This window comes from Opisthocomus hoazin, chromosome 5 (genome assembly GCF_030867145.1).
Source record: "Opisthocomus hoazin isolate bOpiHoa1 chromosome 5, bOpiHoa1.hap1, whole genome shotgun sequence".
In the NCBI taxonomy this organism is placed as follows: domain Eukaryota; kingdom Metazoa; phylum Chordata; class Aves; order Opisthocomiformes; family Opisthocomidae; genus Opisthocomus; species Opisthocomus hoazin.
The window spans coordinates 37,737,359-37,763,224 of record NC_134418.1 but is presented as its reverse complement, the minus strand read 5'-3'; positions in this window follow the sequence as shown (position 1 = coordinate 37,763,224).

The window sequence follows — 25,866 nt, the reverse complement described above, 5'->3', positions numbered from 1 at the left end:
GAATCTCTGCAACGTGAGAGTGCAGAGACTTGGCCACAAACTGCAAGTCACTCGAAAAAGGAAGCAGAAGGCTGCATGATCATAATTCAGTCAATCTCTGATTTCCAAGGGTTGAAGAATGAGGAGGAGCAATCTACCACATCCTTACTATATGATAGGGTATGTCTCGGAGAAATGCAGACTCTTCTACAGATGTATTAGGCACAATCTCTTTGGTACAAAGATTTCCTTTTCAAGGGAGTGCAGCTCTTCACTGTCTCCTGTGAAACACTATCAGTAGAAATGTCCAGAATAGATCATAAAATTTTTCACGAGACAGAAATCACAATGTGAAAGCACATAGCTTCCTCAGTTGTCAAGTACCTGCTGTTGACAGAGACAACATCAAGCACTGTGTGGTAAAATTAGCTGTAATGAAGAGGTATGTGAAACCGTATCCCTTAGAAATTGATACCCGACATTTTTGTTAAAATAAGACATGTCATCCATAAATTTGCAATTACTCATACTAGTGGCAAAATCATGTCAGACTTGTAAAAATGAAAAGCCTTAATGTTTCAAATAAGTCCTGTTTTATTCTCATGACTTACGAGTCATACATACAGGCGAGAAGACAGATTCTGAGACTGTACCTGAGAGAATATTTGTAGCTTTTGCCAAACGTAGGACGAACTTTATTGGTGAGATTTCCATGCGAATACACACTGCCAGTGCTCTAATTCCACAAAGCCCTGAAGTACATCCTCAAAATCAAATATGAGTTTTGCACACTGGAATAAATGTATATGCATGATTACATTTAGGCATGTATTTTAGGGCCTGGTTGAATACAGGCCTAGATATTTTAGCTTATTGAAGATGCTTTTTCTTTCAGCAGATCACTAGTAAGAACTTTATCTGAATAGATTCTTGAAACTTTTCTATATGTGGGATATGCTTATATAGGTAGATAGATACGTAAATACATAGATACATATATACATAGGTATTTTTCCCCCATCTGAAGTATGACAGATATATGAAATATTCTCCTGTCAAGCTATATTCTAAACAATTTTCTTCTGACTACCATAAAAATAATAATTAAAGTAGAAGATGTTTCAAATGCAAAACATATGTGTTAAAATTCTACATAGAAAATATCAGGAAATAACCATATTTCAATTAAAAATAACGAATTATTAATCTCTTGAGGAAAATGTCAAGATATAGTGACTCAAAGAGTATGTATTAATGAAAGCAAAACTACCTAATGTAAATTGCTGACTAATCGCACACAACAATGACCTACATAAAAAAATCCGTAATTATTGCAGGGAGCACCACTAAAAGAGAAATCTGTAAAAATAGTCTGTCTGAAGCATTTCACTGAATCCACATATTTACTGCCTTTTAATGATCTTTTAACATGTTTAGTTTGCAAGTAAAAATGATATACATAGATCTATAAATATAAATTAATTACTACTTTTGCACTTCCCATATTAGCAACATAGGAAAATAGAAAATCACGATAGAAAATATATATGGATAGATTAATTTTATTGTACTTGCTGTTAACATCTATAGGCTAGTATCTCCACTGATACAAATTGGTACAGTTCCACAAATTTCAACTGAAGTATGTTTTTTGCCAGCTGAGCAGCTAGCCTTGTTCTTTTTGTTTTGTTTTGTTTCAATAACCAGATGGAGGCAATTTAAAAACACAGCTATGAGACTTCTTAGAGAAATTATTAACATTGCATTATAAGATCTTTGGGGTTTCAAACTAAAGTGTAAAATCAGGCATGAAAATAATTAGACTTCAAACTTCGAAGTAACTCACTAGTTTTGGACATTGTAACAGATAGCCTTTTCAGCATAAATTCCCCTTCCAGAATTTCACCTTAGCCATTCAGAAATGGCTTAGCCATTCAGAAATCTCTTTCGTATACTGAAGTGTTTCCTATCACCTTTGTTGTCACAGCTTAAATTGTGTTCCTCTCCAGCTGAAGTAACAGTTAATGTCTGGATTGTACTGTGGCTGCATTTTCCTCACAAGATACAAATTCTTGGATAAAGCAGGAAAAGCTCAAAACTACTCTCAATAGTGAGGGAGGAACTAATAACTCAAGGAACATGACATTTTTATTAAGCACCATGGTCTAAGTTTCTTCAGGAACCAGCTTTAATAATTTAGTTGTACATTGCTCTGAAGGGATTAATATTATTTACTTATAAGCATGGCTTGGAGCAGGTCCGCTAACACATCCTGTACTCTTTCATCAGCCCTGCATCCGATTTTGGCTACACATAATTCAGAAGAATCATCACAGAGTGATTTTCCAACTATCTATGTGCCTCCAAGCACACGCAAGGGAAAACTCTACCAAGCATAAAAAATGGCCTTTAATATCACAGTACACCTTTTGAGATGCTTCCCTAAACTAATTCAGAAAAGATGAGCATTTCTGTCTGTTTGTTCAGAAAAATATAGCAAATTCTACACTGTCATATATAAGAAGATCAAACTGGGACCCTCTTCAGCATTAATCACTGCTGTCAATACAGATTTTTCTTTTTATTCTCCATGTTTTGTTAAATATTCGATAATAGCCCTGACTGCTCACTGTTGATAGTCAGAGAATGAGATTTTTAAGAAAATAGCATAGTTGTAACACTTCTGAATAGTGCGTTAAGATAGAAATAATATATTCAAATGTAAGTGTTCTTAATGTGTCATTGACAAGACTAATGTTAAGTTGCAGTAATTTCAAAATGCCTTATAGAAAAAACTAATTTTAAAGGTACACCAGCTTCAAACTCTTAGAGAATCTTTCAACATACTATTATTGAAGTCACATCCACAATTATGACAACCAAGTAGAAGGAATATTTGTCCCTAATTTTAATTTATTTACTTTTTTGTTTGCTTATGAGAAGGATTCATGCCTACTGGAGTTAAACAACAGGTTTAAGAATGCACACTTCTCGCCTCTTTAGGACTTATCATAAGTAACTGATCTCCCATTCTTACAGTGGGAATTCAAGCAGGAACTTTAGGTGTAAATGACATAATAAAGGACTAAAACTATTTCTCATCCAGTTGTGTGTGTTTGGCACTTCATGAGCACAGTATCTGACATGCATATGCTGTAACAGCACAAAAAAACCCTCAAATCCAACCAGTTGTACCAGTACAGGACTTCAGTATCCCCTTTTACAACAAAACAACAAACTTCCTTCAAAGTTTTCACTTGAACAAGAAGGTAACTATATGAAAGAAAGAAAGAAAGAAAGAAAGAAAGAAAGAAAGAAAGAAAGAAGAAAGAAGAAAGAAAGAAAGAAAGAAGAAAGAAAGAAAGAAAGAAAGAAAGAAGGAAGGAAGGAAGGAAGGAAGGAAGGAAGGAAGGAAGGAAGGAAGGAAGGAAGGAAGGAAGGAAGGAAGGAAGGAAGGAAGGAAGGAAGGAAGGAAGAAGAAAGAAAGAAAGAAAGAAAGAAAGAAAGAAAGAAGAGAAGAAAGAAAGAAAGAAAGAAAGAAAGAAAGAAAGAAGAAAGAAAGAAAGAAAGAAAGAAAGAAAGAAAGAAAGAAAGAAAGAAAGAAAGAAAGAAAGAAAGAAAGAAAGAAAGAAAGAAAGAAAGAAAGAAAGAAAGAAAGAAAGAAAGAAAGGAAAGAAAGGAAAGAAAGAAAGGAAAGAAGAAAGGAAGAAAGGAAGAAAGGAAGAAGGAAGAAAGAAAGAAAGAAAGAAAGAGAAAGAAAGAAAGAAAGAAAGAAATGGAGTGTAGACGGGACTAATGCTTGCAGTACAGATAAATGAAAGAGTACGTGCAGAAGACAGTAGGGAGATATCAAAATGTTGCCTCATACAAAAGAGAGGAGGATAAAGTTCTCTTCGAGTGAGTAACTGTCTCCAGCAATAGGAGAAGGAAGTAGCTGGTCTCAGCCAAGAAGGAGGAAATCAGCTGTGCTTGATTAGAAAACAATTGCCTCATTTACATGAACTCAATGTACCTCAGAGAGTCACTCTGGTGATTAACTGCTTTGGGTCTGCTGCTGATCATAAATAAGTTTTCCTTGACATCTGATAAGCCAGATAAATATAGTTTAGAGATTATAATTTTGTGGAATTTTCCATATTAGATAGCCAGAAATGAAAAAGGTACTGTCAGGTCAAAAATAACGGCTAGCGGCAAGTGCTGCTTCTCTGTCTTTGCACTGCAGAGACTCCCAGAGGAGCCTCCCTCAGGGCTGCAGCCTGACACTGTAGTAGGTACTTTACTAATAAAGGACATGGCTCCTACCTCAGCAAACCAGTAACAGAGTTCAGAATATTTCATGATGTTACAAATAAATAGATCAATATACAGTTATAACACTGAAACGCTGTTTTAATGCACAACATGTGGAAAAAAAGAAAAAATACAGAAAACAAGGATTATAGGCCTCCAGATTCAGTACAGCCATTGATGCACCTAGTTCTCTTTCATCACTGAAACATTTGGATGGACATGAAGGTGAAAACACTTGGTTTGGCTTAAGCCAGTATGAGAACTTAACACCACCAAAAGGGTAAGATCCTGCTTTTCTTCCCTCTCTTTCATTCCTAGCCACAGGTCCTTCACCACTAACACTTTGCACTGAGGCCCACTGAAATGAGCTGGGATAAAAAAACCCTCCAAAAAATGGATTTTTAGGCCAGATCATTTCAGTGATCCAGTTTACAATGCTTCCTAAAAAATATTATATTGGCAGAACTGAGGAGGTAGAAAATTTGAACACATGGCTGGAAACAAGCCATGAAGGGAAGGAGACAATTTCTTAAATTGGCTTTCTTGGGAAAACTGATGTCTGGCAAGCCTGCACCTTTAGCTTTCACGTATTTTCAGGCAGTACAGAGTTTGGTTACTTCACTGGCGGCATACTTCAGTGCCCATTAATTATCCATTTTTGCAAAGTAATCTTTCCTACTAACGCTTCTTTTTTCCAACATTGATTACACTGTGAGTTTTCACAGAACGGCTGAGCCAAGGTAACATCATTCTGCTACTTGAAGCGGCAGTCTTGCTTCCTTCATCCAGTTCCTCCTTCCTTGTACCAGTTACAGCACTCATGTGAGCACTGTGAGAGTTGCTTCAGCTCCCACCAAATCAGAGAACTATTCACCTTTTTGCTGGATTATTTTTCTCTGGTTTAGCGAGTGGAACTGGCTTATGGCAGGATCAGACAAACAAGATAGCCCGCATCACAGAAGCAACAGGAGCACTGGAACAGGCTGCCCAGGGAGGTGGTGGAGTCTCCTTCTCTGGAGATATTCAAGACCCGTCTGGACAAGGTCCTCTGCGGTCTGCTGTAGGTGACCCAGCTTCGGCAGGAGGGTTGGACTAGATGACCCACAGAGGTCCCTTCCAACCCCTACCATTCTGTGATTCTGTGATTCTGTGGTTCTGTGATTCTGTAATGTGTGGCCAAGAGAAAGGGGAAAGGAGTGCAAGCAGTGGCAAGCCACTAAACCAGTTCAACCTCAGAACAAGAAAAACAAAGCCTCACCCTGACTGAAGATAATAGCCAATGGCTCAGTTATTGCTGGCTGTAATATTTGGCCCAACAGCTGAATTTAGCAGCTTTTCAAAGAAAGTCTTGTCACCTTCCGTATTTTCTGGGTATAAAGGGTATAACCAAAGGATTGCGGTTCTCGGCAAGAGAAGGCCATTTTCTTGGCAATGAAAGCAATACCCCTGCACCATGACAAGCAGCAGTAGTGGGGAATACAATCTGTGTCTTTTGTAACACTGTTAGTAACAAGTGTGGTGATACAGCTAAGAATGTGCTTTTTGGACCAAGATCAATACAGAGGATTTATCAGATGGAAGAAATCTCTGGCCTGCTTATCATATCTAACTGCCTTCTAGGACACACAGACCTCCACTCACACCAAATGTGTGGTGGATCAGTTCTCTTCTGGTGCTTTCCTAAAAAAAAAGCAGCAACATTCCTGGCCACAGGGAAAGGAAAGTGAACATTTCCATTAAAGGAAGACAACCACAGGGATAACACAGACCCAACCCCCTGAGGAGGCCAAAGAGGGAATAAAGAAAAGGCAACAGAGCAGGGGAAGAGGCACGGTTAAGCTCAGAGCCACACTGTGCAGGCTGTGATAGAGCACAGCACAATCTAGAGCCACAGATACAATTCTGGCATTGCAGGAAATAATAGCTGTATCATGTACATTTAGAATTGCAGTATATCCATATACCACCATGTGCTGTAATGACCAGCTGCGAATAGTAAGGATCCTTCAGTTGTTTTTTTTAAGCATGAAGAAGGGATCCATTATTGGCTGGATTCTGTCTGAAGGTTGTGGGAGGACAATGGCCACAGGAAACAAAACACAGCTACTACCATCTCAACACCTGCAGTTTTACTTCATTACGGCATGACTCCTCTAGGCATAAAAAAATCAACCTGTTTAAACAGTAACCTGCAGATACTTCTCTAAATACAAGATGATTTTACATGAGCTGGCTCTCGGATTTTTCTTAAGTAGAAAGATCAAGCAAGTGTTAGTCTTGTTAAATTTTGCTACAGATACAGACTGATGTCAATTAAGCAGCAAGCATAACTGTCTGGCTTTTGTGATATAGCAATATGCCATGTGAGACTACAGCAAGAGACACAGCCAGCAGTCCAGAATGCAGGAGTGTCTGTGAGTAGAAAGGGAATTGGTCAAACAAGTATTTTTCGGCCTATTAAAATATTTTATTTCATGTCTTGTGTACTCTGGAAAAGCCAAATGTAGCCACAAAAGGGATTCATTTGCTTTTAAGGACATCGTTTCCTTCGGTATGTTTGAAGAAAAGTGGATGTTAAGCACTTCGGAATGAGCACTGGAAAGCGCTGGGGGCACCAGGAGCTCAGCAGTGCATGGAGTACTGCCACCTTTTGGTCATTTTCTGCAAAAAATATTTCTCTTATTTTTTAAAACCTCACTAGTGTGTAACATTGTTTCTTTTTTCACAGAGTCCTTCGGCCTTGGAAATTCTCTCTCCCTTTTAACTGAGGGGTATGGAGAGATATTTGGAAGGATATTTAATATCCTTTGTTGTACTTGATTATTAGGTCATTTTCTTGGTTTGCAAGTAGTCTCTTTTTATACGATGCTGAGAAGGCTTTCTGTTTGATTAATGTGAAATAAAAACATATTATTACAGTTTTATTCAGGCTCACAACAATACTGCTATATGTGACTGCAATCTTTAGATACTGCTATCCTGGACAGAGTTATTAAAATAGGTGTCATAAATAATAATAACCAATAACCCTGTTCTAAACCACAAGACTGGAAACCAATATCCTAAGAAACTGACAGCTTTCAGTATGATACAAAAAGCCGCCGACATCTATTCACTCCAACAGATATTTAATGCAGGACATTATTTTTCTGTCATGAAAGAAGAGCCACATCTTGCACCGCTCTGAAGTCAACAGGAATTCCGAATAAAAAGACCCAGGTTAAAACTTTTTAGATTGTACTTGCTACTTCCCTGCATGAATTACTGAATTCCACTTAACCTCCTACCCACAAGTAAGGTTTACACACAGTTCTTTTTCTAGGGAGAAGAGAAAAATGCCAGTTCTGAAAATATCCAAAGGTCCTACTCCTTGGGGTGAAGGAAACAGGAACTGAAGGAGAACAAACACCTTGCACTGTCAGGCAACAGGAGAGTAAACTCACATATTCACTTTTATCAGTTTAAAGCATAAAGTGACCACTCACCTCGCTTCATCTCAGAGGTTATAACCTTCTTAGTAGGATCTGTTGTGACAGGACAAGAGGTAAGGCTTTTAAACTAAAAGGGATAGATTTAGACTAGATGTAAGGAAGAAAATTTTTTACAATGAGGGTGGTGAAACACTGGCACAGGTTGCTCAGAGAAGTGGTAGATGCCCCACCTCTGGACACATTCAAGGCCAGGTTGGACAGGGCGCTGAGCAACCTGATCTAATTGAAAATGTCCCTGCTCATTGCAAGGGGGTGGGACTAGATGACCCTTAGATGTCCTTTTCGACCCAAAGCATTCTATGATTCTATGATAACACTTCGGGGGAGGGAAGGGAGAACTGGAGATTTTCAGACAGGTAAGAAGCAGACTTGGGTTCTTTCAATACCTGTTCTTTCTCCTGCATTTAATTATGAACTTACATCCCTGCGGCCAGAAAGAAACTGTTGGTGTGAGGATTCCCCAGGGTACAGGACACTTGTTTAGTTTAGTGACAAGTATTTCTGCAAAATTATTCGCTTTTCTCAGAGGCTAAAAGGTCAGGGATTACTTTGACTGCTGCATTAGACTCTTATGGTTACATTTTCAAAGCTATGCTTGTGTTGGAAACACAGATCCTGTTATTGCTACAGGATTAGTGCACATAACTTTACAAATGCTGCTTTGAAAATGGAGCCAAGAAATATTATTTGTGTGTACTTTCTGGAATTAATGTAGGCTGTGATTACTGGCCAGTCTTACAACAGCACTGTTACATACACATCTTTTGATGTACTATCTATAGACACTCATGTGGACCTGTCTGGATTTCTTTAGTAGCTGGACATTTATTAAAAAAAATGAATGACAAGACATCCGTTTCAACCTACCTCTGTCTTTGTTACAGATTAATACAACTTGTCCTGACTCAGCTAACACTTTTTCTTGCCTTTTTTCAATTGTCTCTTAGGAATAAAGAAAAAAGGAAAGCTTAAAATTAATAACATAATCTTCGTTTTGCTTAGTTCCACGAGAAACTTCAAGACTGCGCTGCAGTGATGGAATCAGCCTGGTGTTTGCATGGCCAATTCCCCAGTTCCTTGAGCCTGATTAAACGTTTTCTCCTGTTCTGAGTTAAAACAGATTTAGAATCGTATTACCTCTTACAATTGCCTCAGATGAGAACTTATTCTCCTTCTGTTACTGGACAGCCTCTATCGCAATCAGAGTGTTAATTTCTAACTATAGACTCTTAAAATTGTCCTCCACTTGTACATCAACTTCTAAATGAGAATGGACCTTCTAACTGTTGTTTTAACCACTAAAATCATTAATAACAGTCTTGCCAAGGAAACAGAGAAAAAGAAAAGAATGTGTCTTGTAATGGAGAGAACATCTAGTTTCTGTTCCTTGATTACACTGAGACATGACATACTTTGCCTATCCAGCACTACCAAATCTAAAGCAGCTCCCGACATGCCCGGTGACAGATCAATAGGCACCTGGCACAGTTTGAGAAAGCTAGAAAGCCTAGAATTTGGGTACCACATAATTAGTCATTTTCAGGATTATCATTTTGGCCTTAAGTGCTTAATTTTGCATTTGGCGTACTACAGGCTTACTTACTTATCCTGATTAGATTTTTGTTCCTGACATTGTCATTACCTTTTTTCTGCTGTTGGCTTCCTGTGTAACAGCAAGGTGAGAAGGCCTCATCAGAAGAGTAATTCAGTTACCTGTGAGGAATTCTTCCTCTGAATTGCCCTCTGGGTGGTAGAAACACTTTTCTTCCAACTATCATAGAGGATCCTAGGCAGGCTAATCACCCAGCACAGGCACTTGCCTTGGAGTGTGCTTATTTAGGCAGTGTGAAAAGCACCCAAAGTTACAAAATCGTACCTCACTTGCTTGGGTAACCCAGCAACATCCTGCTTTATAAAAATAAGTAAATTATAGTTGTCATCTTCTCTGATATTGTCATGCTTACGTCTCATATAGAGCTGACATGCAGTCAATATAAAACACCACTTATCCCACAAGCCATATTTCGGCTATTTCAAGACTAAACCTATCACTGACCTTAGATTTCATCTTCCACTTTGGTCAAAATTTTCTAGGATTTAAATCTAATCCAGCTACAAAGAACAGAGATTATTTCTTCAGTAAGTAATGATAATTTCTCTTGTGTTGGTGTGGTAGGAATACAGACAGCATCCAAAAGTCTTACACCCACTGATGCAATAAAATTCTTTTTTTGGTGTGATTAAGCATCAAACGGTTTTAAAGAACCCATTTATAAAATTTGAATTTCAAATGCTTATTTCACTGCTGAAAATTTTGTATTATGTTCAGACAGCTGATCTATAAATCCTCCCAATCCTTAAACTGTGCCGGTCAACGTACTATCATTCATTTAATAAGGATAGTGACTATCATCTCATTTAAAATGAGTCCTAGTAGATGACAGGCAGTGGAGGGAATATTATCTAGTGTGACAGGATCCAGAAATACAGTTACCTAAAGGAAATGGCATTGAGGGGTAGCAGACATTCGACAGGCAAAATGCGAAGAAGGCCATTCAGAGCTTCTCCACAAGCAATATTTCTTACATATTCGTGGCTACAATTCAAGACTATATACTCACACACACATATATATTTGTAAAAAATACACAGTCTATCCTAGTCAATAATTTAAAATGTAAATTACGAATCCTTATATATATTACTCTAACAGTTACGTGCTACTTATTAAGAAAGTCCACCCCTATATGTTACAAGGAACAATATTATTTCACTGTATTGTTTAAATACATTTGCTCTTGTGATGTATAGAAAACTGATGGTGTAAATCTGGACCTTACGTCTCATTTGGCAAGAAGCAGACATTTCTAAGGGTTTTAATCCTGTGAGGACAAAGTAATAATTCAGTTCCAATTCTTACAAGTTACATGCATGCCTCAGTTCTTGCACACAATACAAAAAAGTCAATGGGAATGTTCACTTGACTAGATTTTAGGCATATCCATGAAGGTGGAAGAGCTATGGCTTTAATGTGTACATGGATAGAAGCAGTTTCATGACAAAGTGGAGAAGAAGGGTCTGTAACAACTAGATATTTTCTCCATGAAACCTGGAATAAAATCAAGGACCTTACAGAATCACAGAATCACAGAATAGTAGGGGTTGGAAGGGACCTCTGTCGGTCATCTAGTCCAACCCCCCTGCCGAAGCAGGGTCACCTACAGCAAGCTGCACAGGACCTTGTCCAGGCGGGTCTTGAATACCTCCAGAGAAGGAGACTCCACAACCTCCCTGGGCAGCCTGTTCCAGTGCTCCGTCTACCTCAGAGGGAAGAAGTTCTTCCTCATGTTCAGACGGAACTTCCTGTGCCTCAGTTTGTGCCCATTGCCCCTTGTCCTGTCACTGGGCACCACTGAAAAGAGTCTGGCCCCATCCTCCTGACACCCACCCTTCAGATATTTGTAGGCATTTATAAGGTCCCCTCGCAGCCTTCTCTTCTTCAGGCTGAACAAGCCCAGTTCCCTCAACCTCTCCTCGTAGGGGAGATGTTCCAGTCCCCTCACCATCCTTGTAGCCCTCCGCTGGACTCTCTCCAGTAGCTCTTCATCTTTCTTGAACTGGGGAGCCCAGAACTGGACACAGTACTCCAGATGAGGCCTCACCAGGGCAGTGTAGAGGGGAAGGAGAACCTCCCTCGTCTTGCTGGCCACACTCTTCTTGATGCACCCCAGGATCCCATTGGCTTTCTTGGCAGCCAGGGCACACTGCTGGCTCATGGTTAACCTGTCGTCCACCAGGACACCCAGGTCCCTCTCCGCAGAGCTGCTCTCCAGCAGGTCCACCCCAAGCCTGTACTGATGCATGGCGTTGCTCCTCCCCAGGTGCAGGACCCTGCACTTGCCTTTGTTGAACCTCATCAGGTTCCTCTCTGCCCAGCTTTCCAGCCTATCCAGGTCACGCTGAATGGCAGCACAGCCTTCTGGTGTATCTACCACACCTCCCAGTTTGGTGTCGTCAGCAAACTTGCTGAGGGTACATTCTAACTCTTCATCCAGGTCGTTGATGAAGAAGTTAAACAAGACTGGGCCCAGTACTGACCCCTGGGGGACACCACTTGTTACCAGCCTCCAACTAGACTCAGCGCCGCTGATGACAACCCTCTGAGTTCTGCCATTCAGCCAGTTCTCTATCCACTTCACCGACCACTCATCCAGCCCATACTTCCTCAGCTTCCCTAGGAGGATATCATGGGAGACTGTGTCGAAAGCCTTGCTGAAGTCGAGGTAGACAACATCCACGGCTCTCCCTTCGTCTACCCAGCCAGTCATGTCATCGTAGAAAGCTATCAGATTGGTCTGGCATGATTTCCCCTTGGTGAATCCATGCTGACTACTCCTGATAACCTTCTTTTCTTCCACTTGCTTGATGATGGCCTCCAGGATAAGCTGCTCCATCACCTTTCGTGGGATGGAGGTGAGGCTGACCGGCCTGTAGTTCCCTGGGTCCTCCTTCTTGCCCTTTTTGAAGATTGGAGTGACATTGGCCTTTCTCCAGTCCTCGGGCACCTCTCCTGTCCTCCAGGACCTCTCAAAGATGACGGAGAGTGGCTCAGCAATGACATCCACCAGCTCCCTCAGCACTCGTGGGTGCATTCCATCGGGGCCCATGGATTTGTGGACATCCAGATCACTTAAGCGATCCCTCACACAGTCCTCCTCGACCAACGGAAAGTCGTCCTCTTTGTAGGCTTCTTCTCTTACCTCCGGGGCCTGGGATTCCTGAGGGCCAGTCTTAGCACTGATTAAGTTTAAACTTAGTTTCAACTTAGCACTGATTAAGTTGAACAGATGCTTCAAAGTGATACTGAACTATAAATAAGAATAGTCTTCAGGATTGCTTCGGTCTGGTATTTAATTGTTTAAGGTTTCTTTATGGTTGCAGTTGATCTTCATCTAAAAAAAAAGAGAACTAAAAGAGCAAACTCACTATATTTTTTAAGTAAGTAAAATCTTTCAGACATTAAGTAGGTCTTTTGAAATTACTGTTTCTTTGTAGCCCTAGTGCATAACAGAACAAGTTTGCAACAACATATGGATATACATAAACATGTTACGGCTGCCTACCTGTATAAATGCCACGATCAAGACATGGCTGTGTTGGGATGGAATGCTGGTGTGTTTTGCAACCGAGCCATGCATCTGTACCGCCTAGCCTAACAAAGGGCTCTTTCAAATGTACAACAGCAATCACAGATAAGGTTTCTAGAAGGGAAGGGTCTCAGATATATCAGAACAGTTTTGCTCTCAGCAAGGTGGAAAAAAAAAAGTTACACAGGACTTCAGTAATACCAAGGAAAAAGGCAAAACCATGTGAGTGAATACAGGAAAATGAAAGCTACTTCTATCACAGTAACCAAAAGTGACTTGAGTGTTGTGACATGTTCTTTTAGTGCTTGGCTAAGGCAGGAATAAAAAGGTTAGTTTAAATTCAGTCTGGAAACAAGAAGAAAATGCTTTCAGTTACATTTTGGTCTTGTCCAGAACAGTTCTGTTGGTATTCAGGATGCATTCACAATTATGAAGATACGGGGTGCCTCCTGTCAATTGTTCAGATGCATTTCAGCCCAGAGTGCAGCCGTAAGGTCAAGAGCAGTTTAGAATTTATTACAGAGAAAAGATTGCTGCTGTGGGACCTCTCTGGCATTGAGCCCCGGAGAGCAGAAAGCAGCCCCCCACAACTGCTGGTCTACACAATCTCCATTGTTCTCTCAGGTTTCACAGCTGCAAAGCTTGCTTCCTCTTCCAGGCAGCAAGAGCTCTCCTTCCTGCAAAGCTGCACAGCAGCTCCACAGCAGGAAGGATTTCTTCTGTTTGTGTCTCATTTGGGGGGTGGCAGTGCTGACCTTGTACCTCTTCACTGCCTGTATCACCCTGCCTCAGAACCAATTAACTTGGCCTGAATAGCCTGGTGGGTCTCAGGTGGCTGGGGCTTGATAAGGCATTTCCCCTCTGTGAGCTAGTCTTGATAAAAATTATATGAAGGACACACCTCCTAAATGATTTACTCTTTTTTTTCTTTAATCAAAAAACAACTTTTGCCTTATATGTAAGAGTTTGAAGATAGGCCAAGAACACAGGAATTAAATATTCTAAAGCTTTCTTTAACTGATCAGCCATGTTGCTCCAAGACACCCCTGCCACTTCTTGACTAAGAAAATCTTTCACCTAACGGTTTCCTTTAACAGAGGGAGTTTAGGCTAAACATGTTTCGCAAACTTTTTGGTAACTTGATCCATTTCCACACGAGAATTCCCTCAAGCCTCCTAGCTGGAATCTACTGCAATTCCCAGCTGACGATAGTCTGAAAGGCACCATATTTGTAGCATACGGCAACTACAGTTTGAACAACTCTCCCGAGTTTAAGCGGGGATGTATCCATGCTATAAAATGGGCGCTGCAGACCTGGTATCCTGACACCCTGCTACGGCGTAGTGCCATCGCGTGGACACCAGCCGTTTCCAGCAGAAAGCAGAGGAGGCACGGAAGGTTGGGAATGAAGACAGAGAGGGAGTAGGTCGTTTCAGAAAAGAAACTAAACCCTATATCATCTGCTATGCAGTAGGGCATTCAGAGCACCTTATAGGCTTCTGATTACTTCATTACCATTGCATATGTTTATCCCTGAGTGCCCTCGTGGTCTTTTCAGGCAAAATGTATGTGAAATCTGGGTATGACCACTCCAGAAAGCTCAAACATAAAACCTGAGAAAATTTGGCCCAAAATCTGAAGTTTAACCATGAGTAACTCTAAGTAACAAAGGCAGTAAGAAAAATTACTAAAAGAGATCTAAGAGGTTAATATAGTCCTTCCATAGAATTACTATTGCATATTAATATTTGTGCATCATTTTTCTTATTTAATACAGTTTAAAATCATTAATTTACCCACAAAACATCTCTGTGAGTTAGATACCAGAAAAACCTAGAAAAAAAATTATTTGTTTTACTTCACAAATTTGGTGGTCTGAGAAAGACAATGTCATTGTTTTTTTTTCTGATGAAGTGATTTCACATTATTTCCAAATGATCCCGTACCACTCTAAAGGGAAGTGAAACAATTTTGATTTATAATGATTTGAAATCACAGACTTTCATTGGAAAGCTAACCTGTCATGCTTCTGAATTCCCGCTTTGGCTGTGCACAGGCATTCTTTTGTCAGTCCAGTAAGCCTTTAGTTACTATACTTCCCAAAATAAATGCATCACTAATCAGCTACTAAAACAGCATCCAGTCTGAATATAACCTTTTGCAATACAGTAAGAAAAAAAATATAATCCAGATTAAGAACTACTTTGTTTTCCTAGGTAGATCTTCTTCACTGCTTTGGTTATATTTTTTCTGACATGACTGGAAGCTCTTTTGCTAAAGGAAATATATGTGCCTTTATTAGATTAAGGTTTGGCAGCAAACTCTGAAATACTATAGTCTGTCATATCAGGTGACACCATGGGTTAAAACTTTTTGCATTCCTTTAGTTACACATTCTAGCTCTGCAGATATTCTCACATCTGAATTTTAAAAAAGCCTCATTTTTGCTTTCTGCCTGATGCTGAATGAGCACAAAGAACTATGGCATTTTGTTTTGTTGGGAAAACTCAGTTGTTTTTAGAGTAGAAAAAAATAACTTGGCTTACTTCCATCATGGATGTATGTGTTGCAATAAAATTCACTTTCTTGAGAGAAGGTGCCCACACTCCCCATAAAATGCAGGAAATTTAGGCATTCAAACGAGCAAATTTAAGGGACTGACACCTAGGCTACTGGTAAAAGATGCCAGAAAAAGAGGAGAGGATCTAATATTTGCCACCCATAAGCAGTTTGGGGACTATAGTTTTTCGGGATTCTCAGCTACTGGCTCTATTCTAGAGCTGGTGTTAATGTCCCATTGGACCCTTCTCATAAAAAATAAGATAGAGGATTCACAGTGTTTCCCAATTTACAATACTTAGTAAGTTAATGGTTAAAGCATTTGCTTTTTTAGGGAAAGATGCATGTTTGAATTCTTCCTCTGGATAAACTGAAGCCTTGATTTTTGTTCTTCCATGACTGATGTGAGTTACCTGCTTTTCAGGATACACAATCAATACTGTTTTCTCTTCTCCCTCTGGCTCCAAATTAGAGAACAAGAAATTCAAGTCCTCTGCTCTAGGAAAGAGCTCTGACTACTGTGTTTTAGGAGGGCACACAGAAAAACTTTACATGTCTTGTTTCTGCCTGTCTCTTGTGTATATGGATCTAGACCAGTTGCCATAAAAAAAAAAAAAGAAAAAACCAAAACATAAACCCACAGCCCTTCACGTAACATCTCCAAGATTCCTTAATCTACCAATATAGTTTAATTTTAAGCTGGTTTTGTGGATAAATAAACTAAGTTCTTTAATTTCTGACAAAAATACAGACTTGAGAAGGTTTTTTTCTCTTTTTTGAAATGGAAAGACTTGCTTGTCAGACACAGTAATATTTTTAAATGCTACTCCAATGTTAGAATATATAGCTGACATTCACAGGATGTTTTATGATGTGATCTGTCTCTCCTACTTCCAGCTAAGACTAATAAAGTACTCAACTCGCCTTTGGCCTCCAGATCTTATTCCAGAAGGAAATCACACCTTAAAGTAAGTGATCCTGCCAGATACTTCATAGATTCTCATTAACAGTGAAAGTGGCAGGCGCATTCCTTCACAGATCTTCCCAAATGCACTGGAGTGAAAAAAGGAAAAAATAATAGGTGTGTTCATTTACACATGTAACTATTGTCTGTTGTTATAATAACATAATTAACATAATATTTTTAAAAAGCAATCTAGAGGGGGAAAAAAAAGCCCAAGTGTAGCAAAACAAAAAAAGTTTACCAGAGATGAGCCAAAGTGCTTGAGGGACTCTGCTAACCAGTTCTCTTCTATTCAGGCTGGGCCCATGATGGGGTTGTGTTCAATGCCACGTGTGACTGTCAATTTTAAGTATGGTATGACAATGCAGCCATTCAATCAATTTTTTGCATTACTCTGGAAAGTGATATCAAATCTGTATTTTACAGGCTTTTTTTCCTTTTTCAAACAATAACATTTCCAGGATATAACTGATTTATTATTCTATACTGAGAGTCATTATTCTAGATTTCCAAGGGGAAGTACTGTTATTTTTGCCTTCAAAATTGCTCTAAGAAAACACCTGCATTTAGAATAAGAAATTTTATAGAGCTATGAGATATTGTCCAGGGTACAAGTGGAAATATTAAGAGTTATATCCCATCTGAGGCTGAAATTAATATATTTTAAATTTCTTTTTCACTCTTGTACACATGGAATATGTTTAACATAATTCTCAATGCCTGTAGACTTCTTTAAAGACTAACTGAGATAAATTTACTGTCAGAAGAAGGAACTGTGTATTCACAAAGGAGTAATTACTTTTAGTCTTATTCTACATCTTAGCCTGAAACCTAGTGAGAGTTTTCGTTGCCACCACGGAGAATGTGACATGAAGAAAATGCCTCTAATTGTAATCCCATAACCTCTAACTTACTTTTAACTTCAGTCTAACTGTTATTATGACTACACTGTAAAAAGAACCACTGGAAGAACAATTGTGAATGGCACCGAAAAAAATAAACTTCTTTTATTTCTCTTCACTTCATACACTATAGCACATAGATGAGATTTGATCAACTAAACAAGTTCAGCAAAAGATGTGGATATCTGATATATACTACCAACCAACTCTGTAGAGCATGTTTCCTCAAGCCAAATTTACTACTAAGTAGCAGTGTCCAACATAATCGCTTAGTCCTGCTCCCATGACAGGACTTTTGTCAGGCAAATGCACCTGAGGTCCAAGAGGCTGGCTAGAGTCTTCTAGGTTCCAACACAACAGAGCCACATAGCCAGTCCTACACTTAATGTGCACCTAGAAATCACAGTTGAGCCATAGCACACCTCATTTTTGCCAGAGCAACATATTTTAGCAATGGTATTACAAAATATTCTGTAGTTCTACAGACCTGTAAAAAGGATAGGGAGGGAGAGTGGTGCAGAATAATCACGTCTTCCTAATGGTAGTTGTCCTTATCTAATTTTACAGATTTGAGATAAGAACATGTTATGGGATTTCAATAGATTTTTGGGTTATTGAAAATAAATATTCACAGATAAGACACACTTTGCATTTTAGCAATGTTACAAAAGTAATTCTGCCTAGAGGTCTCCCCTGTTCTGTAGATTCTACCCACACTTCAATGTCAGATGTTCTTTGACTAGCTTTATTGCCTTTGTGGTCTAGACCTTTAACCTCTGAAAAAAATTACGCAGTTTACATGCTTAAAGCTCCTTCAGACTAACTCTAGTAAATATGCAACATCCTTCAACATGATCACAAATGATTTCTTATGATTACTATGCTGCACAATGTGAAAAATAGATATTACTATAGAAACAATGTTATTATTTGCTGTGACTGAGTTTAAGCCTGATAGCTTTGGCTTATACACAGGACATGGTGTTATTTTGTCTTTTTCATTCAGACCAGAACCTTCAGATCCTCCTCTGGGTCAGAAAAAAATACAGTTGGCACTCTCACTCCAATTCTGCTGCGGGTTTCAGAGTAATCTGCAGTACAATTTGCAAAATATACCATTTATTTATTACCGAAGCCTATGGATTGTTTTTCAGGAACAATTTAGTTCAGTTTCTTTTTTTCTGAATGTCACTGACTGAGAATATTCCTCCTTTGTTACTACTGATTGTCACTATGTGGTGTGCTGGTTTTGGCTGGGATAGAGTTAATTTTCTTCATAGTAACTGGTATGAGGCTATGTTTTGGATTTGTGCTGAAAACAGTATTGATAATACAAGGATGTCCTCATCATTGCTGAGCCATGCTTACACAGAGTCAAGGTCTTTTCTGCCTCCCACCCTGCCCCACCAGTGAGCAGGCTGGGGGTGCACAGGGAGTTGGGAGGGGGCACAGCTGGGACAGCTGACCCCAACTGACCAAAGGGGTATTCCGTACCATACAACACAATGCTCAGCAATATAAAGCTGGGGGAAGAAGCAGGAAAGGGGGTACGTTCAGGGTGATGACATCTGTCTTCCTGTGTAACTCAGAGGGTTGTCATCAGCGGCGCTGAGTCTAGTTGGAGGCTGGTGACAAGTGGTGTCCCTCAGGGGTCAGTACTGGGCCCAGTCTTGTTTAACTTCTTCATCAACGACCTGGATGAAGAGTTAGAATGTACCCTCAGCAAGTTTGCTGACGACTCCAAACTGGGAGGTGTGGTAGATACACCAGAAGGCTGTGCTGCCATTCAGCGTGACCTGGATAGGCTGGAAAGCTGGGCAGAGAGGAACCTGATGAGGTTCAACAAGGGCAAGTGCAGGGTCCTGCACCTGGGGAGGAGCAACGCCATGCATCAGTACAGGCTTGGGGTGGACCTGCTGGAGAGCAGCTCTGCGGAGAGGGACCTGGGTGTCCTGGTGGATGACAGGTTAACCATGAGCCAGCAGTGTGCCCTGGCTGCCAAGAAAGCCAATGGGATCCTGGGGTGCATCAAGAAGAGTGTGACCAGCAGGATGAGGGAGGTTCTCCTTCACCTCTACACTGCCCTGGTGAGGCCTCATCTGGAGTACTGTGTCCAGTTCTGGGCTCCCCAGTTCAAGAAAGATGAAGAGCTACTGGAGAGAGTCCAGCGGAGGGCTACAAGGATGGTGAGGGGACTGGAGCATCTCCCCTACGAAGAGAGGTTGAGGGAACTGGGCTTGTTCAGCCTGAAGAAGAGAAGGCTGCGAGGGGACCTTATAAATGCCTACAAATATCTGAAGGGTGGGTGTCAGGAGGATGGGGCCAAGCTCTTTTCAGTGGTGTCCAGTGACAGGACAAGGGGCAATGGGCACAAACTGAAGCACAGGAAGTTCCGTCTGAACATGAGGAAGAACTTCTTCCCTCTGAGGGTGACGGAGCACTGGAACAGGCTGCCCAGGGAGGTTGTGGAGTCTCCTTCTCTGGAGATATTCAAGACCTGCCTGGACAAGGTCCTGTGCAGCCTACTGTAGGTGACCCTGCTTCGGCAGGAGGGTTGGACTAGATGACCCACAGAGGTCCCTTCCAACCCCTGCTATTCTGTGATTCTGTGATTCTGTGTAACCATTATGTGTGATGGAGCCCTGCTTTTCTGGAGATGGCTGAACACCTGCCCACCGATGGGAAGCAGTGAATGAATCTCTTGTTTTGCTTTGCTTGTGTGCGCGGCTTTTGTTTTACCTATTAAACTGTCTTTATCTCAACCCACGAGTTTTTCCACTTTACCCTTCTGATTCTTTCCCCCATCCTACCAGCGGGGAGTGAGCAAGCGGCTGTCTGGTGCTCAGCTGCTCTCTGGGGTTAAACCATAACATATGAAAATCTTAAATTCTTAGTCTTAAAAAATTTCTGTTGTATTGCCATGAAAATAGATCATCCTGTTATTCTTTAGTGGATAATTTATATTCATCATCTTCTTAACTTGCCTGATTAAATCTCTTCCTAACTTGCCTGCTTAAATCTGTACAGTACTAAAATGTTTTCTGGTTTTATACTTCAATTTATACACCAACAGCATTTTAAGGCCCAAGACAGTTCTATGTAATATCCAATTACAACAGCATTACAGCCAGGAAATGAATTACATTGAATAAGCTCAGAATTCCTGTTTGAGCTACATCCATGAAACACAATTGTATGCATTTGTCTGTGGCAATGATAGAGTAAGACATCTTGTAAAGGTTTACAGTTACCATCTGCGTGTCTAAGTTTGATTTCTCTGCTAAACACCATTGGCTTTCTCTTGCTATTTATAAAGGAGCCCTTCTTCACAGAGAATACAAAAACAGCAAAACCAAACAGGACACTAAATTCACCTCAGGTTCTGCTGACATCAGAAACCACTCAAGCTTTTCTCGAGTGACTCTTCATGTATTTATAACCCTGTAGTTTACAGTTTCCTTCTATTTACCCTATACATGGGTGACCTACCAAATGTATGCGTGACAGCCAATACAGATCCCTTACATGCTGACAGTCAGCTGTCTGATGTTAGGACCCACACTTCAATCAGGTTTGAAAATGTCCTGGACAAAAATGTTTATCATGTGGCAAAAACCACAGGAGCTGCCTGCTAAATACTATCCATAAAACCAAAACTATTGGAAAGTGAAGCTGACAAGATAAAAGTAACTTAAGAGTCCCTTGAGAGATGAGAAGAACATTTGTTTTTTGTACAAACAGTGCTGGTTTTCATTCTGAATACATTTCTTTGTTAATAGATTTCTGCTGAGCCCCAAGATAGAACTTTTTTGGGCCATGTACTCCACCTTTCCTCAAATCCATGTGAAGGCATCATTTAATGAGAGATGCTGCACAGCTGCTACCTGCTCAGGTGATCGTAAGGAATGTTAAGAAATGTTATGGTTACAGTAGCCCGATTCTCCTCCCAGTGACTCCATGGATGTCCTTTCTACTCCTTTTTCATCTTTCTGAGTAGTCTGACTTTTTTGAAAGTGATTAGCATCAAGTACAACTTTAAGTAATGAGACTATTAAAAGTCAATGCATTGGTCCTAGCAGATTTTTGGTAACACACAGAACATGAGGCAAGACACAGCACTGGGTGACTACAGTGAAATCCATATATGGGGTTTTTGGGGTTTTTGGCTAAAAGGAGTGAGCTGATTAGCCAGGGATATTTCTGGCATGCATGTTTGTATGAGCATGCTCCATCGGCATTATATCTCAGTGGTAAAAATCTTCCCTTACTTTCATACAAGTAGAATAATTTTCTAATCTTGTCCATAAAATAGTAAAGCATTATTCATGTTGAATAAAAGCTGGTTCTTAAATGGGCTTGACAGAACAGTTTCTGTCAATATCTCTTCGAAGGTAAGCTAGTGCTTCCAGTAGGAATAAATCAAATGCTACTAGACTATTTTGTGCTTTGTTAGGAGCAAAATTTTTCTAGTTTGTTCACTATATTAAAACACTTCCTAGTTAAAATAATCCCACTCCCTTTTAATTGCAATCTGCCCTCCTTCTTCAAAGCCAGCTTCGCTGCTTTGGATCTCCTTGTTTTATCTAGGTGTCTATTTGAAAGGCACAAAGTTACTCACAGAAAAAGAAGACTAAAGCATTACAGTAAGGTGTAGATGGCATCTGGGTGTCAAGATTCAAAAATTCAGGTTCTGTAAATTCTCTCTCAACAAAGGAGCTACTGGGGCTAATTTTTTTCTTATTTGTAAGTTGTGGTTTCTATGCTGTGAAGAATGAAGTAGCATTCAACATAAGTGGGAGCTGGAATGACTGAGTCTGCACCGCTCTGGATGTGTGCCCTGGAGCAAGTAATTGCTCTCTCTGCCATGCTTCCTTCAATGTAAAACGAGCATATTGTAGTACCTTCCTCAGAGCAGGGATGGAAAAATAACCAGTAACATAAACGTAAAAAAGTTTGTGATCCTTAAATATACACTTCTAAAATGAGAAGGGTGATGGGACTGGCACCCTTTTGTATATTGATTTTTTTACTACAGTAAAAAACTGCCAGAAAAATCAACGGAACATGATAGTCATTTGTTGTTTAATCTTTCACTAAATATTTGTCAGTTGTCCTTTTCTAGATGCAGGTTTATGGGAGAGTGGACATCTCTTAGGACTGGGTACCAGAAAGTCCTCCAGCTTTGTCAAGAGATTAATCTAAGGGGAGACCAGGAGCCTACACCACCAGCTGCAGGACTGTAGGCAGGCCAACAGAGCAAGCACACCACTTGGTACCGCCTCCAAACTGAAATAATTAAGAACCAGTTTATGACTCATCTGTGATATGCTGTCTCTTCAGTCTGTGCTTCATTCATCAACAGATGGACTCTAAATATTCATGAAACAAATTTTTCAAAAGCAGCTTGTAACCTCATAACCAAACACTAACTGGATTAACCTCTGAAAATATAATTGAAACAGATCTCTGGATGTAAGTGTAAGAAATACAGAACATAACATCATATAGCCTGACTTGACAATTTTATAACAAATTTTTGAAAGATACTATTAAACCACATAATGGCACTAAATTAACTGGGTTTTGCAATTACATATGACAATCCTTACTAAATTGTGCTCTATTGTGCACAGGCGAAGATTTAAAAGATTAGGAGTGCTTGGTTTAGAAAAATATGAAAAAATAATCTGGCCTAAGAAATATAGATGGCATATTTTCACATTTATTTTTATTCATGAAGCAAGAGCAAATGGACATTCCTAATTATGACAGACTAACATATACACGTAATGTTTGTGTTGACCTGTAAATTCAATTCTGTGACCATCATTTTGTCTGAAAAGCTTCTAATTTTGTTTCTTCTTTCCTTTTGCATCTTTCCACTTTGAAGTAAATACACATTGAATGGTAAAGTCTTTCCATTCAGCAAGAACATGATTAATGAAAAACTTCCCAAAAAATGGCAACACCAATCCTTCAGTTGGGTTCACTCTAGAAAAATAGGCTACCTGCCACACCAGAAAACTATTTCTCTTTGCATTTGTTGTGAAAAAGCAGAGTTGAGGTAGGCAATGGCTCTCACGACTTTTGGAACTGCTAGAGACCTTTTGACAGAGAAACTGGAGCATTACAGGTTTTTCCATACTGAGGTCTCTGTAACAGCTCATCAACTGACTACAGGATTAAGGGTGTTCTGTAAAACCTGTTAAGCTCTAAGCAGAATCCCTCGACATTGTAAATATTGAGAAAACTCATTGGAAGTGTTTGGTATGCAGGTGTTGATTAATCTTGCTTTGTTCAGCTAAAAAACTATGGCTAATTTGAAAATAATTTTCTAAATGTGTAAATTCCACAGTTTTATTTGCAACCTCCCCATTGTAGCGGTTTATTGATCAGTCACACATAGGTCATGATAAAATGCAGGCTCCTGCATTAACAGAAGAATACTGCAGTATTAATATAGCTCAGACCTTAAGTGTGGAAGCTGGCAGGGTCAAAAAGTAGGCTCTACTACAACCTGGCAAAAAGGCCTACCACATTTTGAGTTCTTTTCCCATCTTCAGTCAGGAGCTCAGAACAAATAAGAAATATATCCTGTTTATTCCTTGTCTTCTAGCTCATGAAGAATAATAAATCATTAGGGGAAAATAGTTTCCTGCATATTTAATCAAACAAACAAAGCCAAAGCATTACATTGGACACCTCTGGACAGACTTGTAGCTATCAGAAAGTACTAAGAAGCTGAGTTCTGGTTCTGCTGAACGATTCAGTCATAACTGACATATGACTCCTAACATTGGTAAACAGAGATAAAAGAAAATAACTAAGTGCTCCTCTGGCTGTGCTCAGAAGGAAGGATAGGACAAAGGCAATGTTATAATCCATAGCCTTTTGAGGGCTGGTCAAGACTTCGCATTAAAATAAACACCCAGCTCTAAGCAAAGCTACGTTATGCTCCAATTCAATATTTGCTGAGAGTCACATCTTACAGGCAACGGAGAGTTAGTAGCTGATTCAGTGATTCTACATCACTTAGCTCTTTACCCTTAGAGAGGAAAGTGAATCCATAAGATATTAGCCAACTCTGTGAAGCAGGAACCATGAGAAAAACTGCTAGACTGGGGTCCAGAAATGGGTTGAATGTTTTCTGCTTTGTTGTTTTTTTTTTTTTTTTAGTTCATAACGTTCCTAGAAGTATAGTTTCATTGTGTGTCTTTTCAGCCATCTTATTTTAATTTAAAATCCCATGGAGCCCAAATCTGGGGCTATGTTTTCAGATGTGGAGAGTGCTTAAGTTACCAAATAAGGGCAGCAGCTGGAACTAGGTATAAATTTGTTGTTGCCCTAGTTAAAAAAAAAAACAAAAAACAAACCTGAAAGCAGTCGGCAGAGTCGCTGCAGCAGAACAGGGTATTTGAGCTGCATTATATCCAAAAAACATTACATTCTTATTTTTATAGTGATCATTGCAGCAAGAAAGGAATGTAATATTATAACTTTAGATGTTATTACTAAAACCAGATATCTTGTTGGAGAGAAACTGCAAGAGTTCACAACCACAGCAACCTCTGTAGTAGCAATTCTAGACTGAAAATAAACAAAGATCTGAAATGTATGAAAACGTCAACAGGAATATAAAGGTAACTGTGGTACCACAGCATGCAGTAGTTACTATGTGGTTATTTTGACATGTACAAAGTACCTACCATGACAGTATCTTAGGTGCACTTCTGAAACTTTCTAGGGTAAAATTTATTTGTGTAGATTGAAAAATAAAGCACTTAAAATTTAAAAAAAAGCTAGATTTAGGTTGGTGCTATAAATGGCATTCTCTCTTTATGCTTTCCCAATCTACACACTAACTGAAGCTGGGCACCCCTAGGCAAATAATAGACTATCATGTAATTGCACACTGTATCATAATGCATTCACTCTAGAAGGCAAAATTAAAGACACATTTACTTTCATGGGAAGAAAAAAGGCAAGTAACGATGGTGAAGATTTTAGATGCCTGTATCTGTCAAGAACAGAGAATTAAAATGGTTTTAGCAAATGGACTATTTCTGACTGGTGAAAGTATCACATTGATATTCTCCACAGTTATAACTCCAACACTGGTAGTAATAATGGAAGTGATGTTAGAAGTAGGGCTCAAGGCACTGAGGCTCAAATTGCTGTCATCACCAAGGGGAAATGCTACATCTAATTGTAGATTCTCAAACTATCAGCTAGCCTGTTTTAGTCTGATGACCCATCAAGATTCAATACTGAACTTAAGTAGGATTTTCTGGAAATAGCCTGTATATAAATTCTTAATGTGACTTCTGGAACACACTGTTCATATTTTGTCCTCATTACATTCAGTTTTTGAATTACTTTTTGAAGTATCTTATGGCATTTAACAAAGAACATATTTAATGACCAGAAGATGTAATTTCGTACAGGTTCACTTTAGTAGAAAGGTAAGCATGCTGAGATCTAAGAGGACAACTCTCACAAGAGCTTGTATTCACAATTACCTATTTGTCTCAGTT